Source organism: Cephus cinctus, unplaced genomic scaffold (genome assembly GCF_000341935.2).
Source record: "Cephus cinctus unplaced genomic scaffold, Ccin1 Ccin1_scaffold0129, whole genome shotgun sequence".
In the NCBI taxonomy this organism is placed as follows: Eukaryota; Metazoa; Arthropoda; class Insecta; order Hymenoptera; family Cephidae; genus Cephus; species Cephus cinctus.
In genome coordinates this window covers 645,695-649,771 of record NW_014332862.1, presented here as the reverse complement: position 1 = coordinate 649,771, position 4,077 = coordinate 645,695, and the positions used below count along the sequence as shown (strand labels likewise).

General features: G+C 46.9%; 1 protein-coding gene across 3 annotated transcripts in view; it reads right to left on the bottom strand.

Moving 5' to 3' along the window:
• The window catches only part of LOC107262974 (nephrin), a 217,882-nt gene that overhangs the window by 67,425 nt on the left and 146,380 nt on the right, over positions 1-4,077 (bottom strand). The gene's annotated exons all lie outside the window — the stretch shown is intronic.

Sequence of the window (4,077 nt, the reverse complement as noted above, 5' to 3'; positions counted from 1 at the left end):
GGGGGGGGGGGTGTAAAGAGGGAGTTGGCTTTTATCAGGCCGTAGAAGGGGTTGGATTCTCCTGGGTGAAATGGAGAGGAGTAGCGACAACCCACCCCTAAGAGTAATGGCGAAAGGGTGGGGAAGTTGTCGGGCACTCTCTCGTAGGGGAAAGAAAAGAGTGAAATATTAAATATTCATAATTTGCAAAAATCGTCCCGTAAAAGCCGCGTTGGTATAGTAGGGTAGTTATTGGGATGAGGGTGGGGGGGGGCGAAGGGGTGGACGTTACTCTCGAACGCAGACGAGGCAACGATTTCGGAACGTTCCGGCACCAGGGATAAATGATCGGACGAACGAGGGGGATGAGAGTAACGAGAGGAAAGGGGGGTGGTGGAGGGGTGAGATTGATGAGGCGGAGGTGCCGGTGTAAGAGAATTAAAAAATAGCGAAAGACTTTGAGGAATCGCAGTGCGAAGTTATGGAGAGGCATCGTGAATAGAAAGGAGGGGGGAGCGGGGGGTTGGAAAGAGGATGTAAAAAATGGGAAAGAAAACGCAGCATCCGCGGCTGGCGAAAATCTCGCAGATCTGCGAGTATCGGGGCTGAAGCTTGTCTAGGTTATCATTATCGTTGCATTTTATTATTATTGGCTTTCTTTCGTGACATTTCATCCCCCTGACGTAAGTCCGGGGTGGGGAGGGTGCGCCGTTGGGGGATGTTTTCTTGGCTGGGTTATGCAATTGCGAAAATTGGGTGATCAGGGAAATTTATCCCGTTCGAAGGAATTGCCGAAGACTACGTAAATTCAGTCCGGTATGACTTGGCGACTTTGAACGATTTGCATTATCAGCCCTTTGGCAATCTGGGATTTTACTTTTATCAAACCCTCTCGTAAGGGCTTTACGATTTTTTCACCCCTTTTCGTTTCGTTGTAAAAATAACCATTCTCGAGGTCGATGCTCAAAAAGACTACAGCTGTGTGTATAACCACCCCTTTTCTTTTTACATAGTGACGCCGTGCTTGTTCAGGTGGCTGTGGGTAATAGTGGAGCCGCTCTCTGACGGGGGTTCAAATACCCTCTTATCGTCCATTTTACACAGCTATTCCCAATTATCGGTTCCAGTTCCGCCGTTTTTATCCCTCCAGGCGAGTTACCTTCGTTCTCGTCCACCGCCAAAGCTGCCGATGAATATGGCAGCCAATTGTATCAGTAGGGGGGTCGGGTGGAAGGGGTAGTTCGTTTTCTGCACCCCCGATACTACCCTCGTGGATTCGTATCGATCTTCTTCAGTTTTTTCTCTTTTAATCTTGTACCCCCGTTACATAAGTTATTTGCGCGCACGCCATTGGTCAATACATTGTTCAGTCCATTTTCACAAATTATACTTGCTCACTTTTCTCTTTGCCTTAAGTAGAAAAAGGCACGTTACGATCAGACTCGGATATTCTTCCTTTATATACGAACCGCTAAAAGTATGTGATATTTACTTCCCTCCGCGGCACATACCCATAGCACGGTATTTCTCCAGCTACAGTACGAGTATATACAATACGTATTTTGCACATACTATACAGGTATACGGTGTACCCAAGGTTTTGGTTTCTTGCGATAGAAGGCTTCCGGTCGGTAATACAGAATCGATGTCTGTTTTATGAAACGTTTTATCTGCCGGCTACCTCGTTTTCCAATATTTCATGCGATTCCCTCCCTTCTCGATTCAGCTCGTAAAAATGATACATGTCCTACGGCCAAAGGGTAAATAACAATCGAATAAATGTATACGGCTGCACACATGGTGCGCCATTTTTTCTTCCTCCCCCCTTTTTCTTCCCCCGTTTGACGTCTACCAAGTTATGTCAGCCACTACCCTCCTTGCGTCTTACCCTAGCAGGTATACCTACTGGCGTCGCGACGCTCTCTAGATGCGCGACGCTCCGAAGACAGGAGGCTAAGTGCCGCTTTCGACGTCGTCTTTTCTCCGGAATCGCATTTGGCTTTCATTGGGATTCGAACCCTAAGGTTTTGCCAGTCGTGGATTGGCTGACCGAGAAAACATCCCCGTCCACGTGTATCCGTGTCTGTGTAAATAAAAGTGTGCTTTGGGTTTCACCCCTTATAGTATGTAGATCCCGTCATCGCCGAAAGCCTCTATCTATCTACAGTTTCCTCCCTTAAAAATTCACCTTGGATCTTTTGGAATAGTCCCTGAGGAAAGTTCAGGCCGCGACTGCAAAACGGCTGGTTCGCATCGAGCGACGTAAACTCGATTATCAGAATGTATATTAGATTTTTCAGGATCGAATCGTCAGTCTATTTAACGCGTCTCGCGTACGTGGGGCCCTTTGAAAAGTGCTACACGTTCGCGCATACCCGTTGGAAATACCACCCCTCGGAGCCCCGTCGACATAAGGGATGGAGAATCACGCGTAAATCGAACTGCGATTAAATCAATTTGACGATCAAAGGAATCGAAGTTCCCTGCGAGCTTGGTGGGCCAAAAGAAAATCCTTTAGGGTTAAAGCGACAGTCGGTTCGTCGTTCCAGGGGCTGTAGCGACGAAATACAACCCTCTTGGATGAAACGAGCAAATATACTTTGTAGGGGGTTCGGGAAGTTCGAAGCGTAAGAATTCTTTGATGCAAACGGCGCGCGAGTAAAATCCCCGGAAGGGGTGGTTCTTTGACAAATTAAAATAATACAAAGTTTATGCATTAAAAAGGAAACTAACCTTACCATCGCCGATACGTAATCGTTAAAGATCGCTATTCGTTTCCTTCTCAATTTTCAAGTCCTAAACTAGATCGACTCGATTTGCCCTTTTGGTCCACCCTCCTAACCCTAAATACTTTTACATGCACCACGGCCAAGGACTGCCTACCCGAGTTAGGGTTCGCTATATACGTACAGTGTAGCTCAACAGATTTCAGGAGAAATAACGATATGTAGTCAGACATATCTTAGTCGCGCACGTAGCTGCGGCTGACGCTATCATGACGTACTACTGCGGTCTGACTGTAAAACCGACGCTACCACTGGTTCCCCTACGTACCACCCCGCCTTTCGCCTTTCCACCAATACTCCAAGTAGAAACGGCACTCGCACCGCCGCCAACTACTGTCGGCTTGCCTCGGAATACGAAGCGAAATTTATCGGATTTGGCGTCGAAACGCATCGACGGCAACAGCAGCCAAACGATATTGAATTAAAAGTGTTCATCGCGTCATAAAACCGCGCTTACAAATCGAACGAAATTGCCTGGTTGGAAAGGCAATACTAAAGTAAAGCGATGTGTGTTCCATCACACGTGGCTGTTTCGGAGCGGCCTTTTGCTACTGGCGTACGTTAATACCGGACTGGCATTTCTTTTACTCGACTTTGAGAACGCAGCTCCAATACAATTTTAACGTTCGACAATGAAGCTAGGAGAAGAGTATCTCGTCGAGGACGTTTCGATGCTGCTGTTATTATTTTCTAGGGTGCAGCAGCAGCATGGATAAAAATTTCTTAAATACCTGCATCATTAAGGGTTGCATTTCCATGTTAGCGAAACACGACAATTCCGAGTCGATACGGGAAATTCAATATTTTCTTGGAAATGGGACCTAATGCGACTGTAATTTGCCTACATAAGACCGTGTTAATATTTAGGGTTATTGCGCCGCGACATGCCAGCCGGAGCATCACGCACCTCGTGCATTGCGCACGAGCCTTTACGACACAGCATTCGCCTCGTGACACTTAACAGGGTTGTTTCCCCTTGAATCTTACTTTCTTTGAGCTTTCTACGTGGCTCTAATAAGCCGCGCTGTTATCTCACTCGGTTATCTCGTTAATCCGAAAGGTAAAAAGTGGGTAAAGGCGAAAACCATCGTCTAACTAAAAGACGTGACGCTACCGGCCTGTAGTGATTTTTGATTCAGTCAAGTTTCTAGAAAGGCGATTTCAGAAGCTCCTTCTCACGAGGTCGATCTGCTGCTGCCATTTTTATTCCTCGGGTATGCTTTGTTTCCAGGGTTAAATATTGTTATGCAGATGGGACAGACGGCATTGTTGTCCTTGCTGACTCTCCCCAAGGGATGAAGGACGAGGGAGG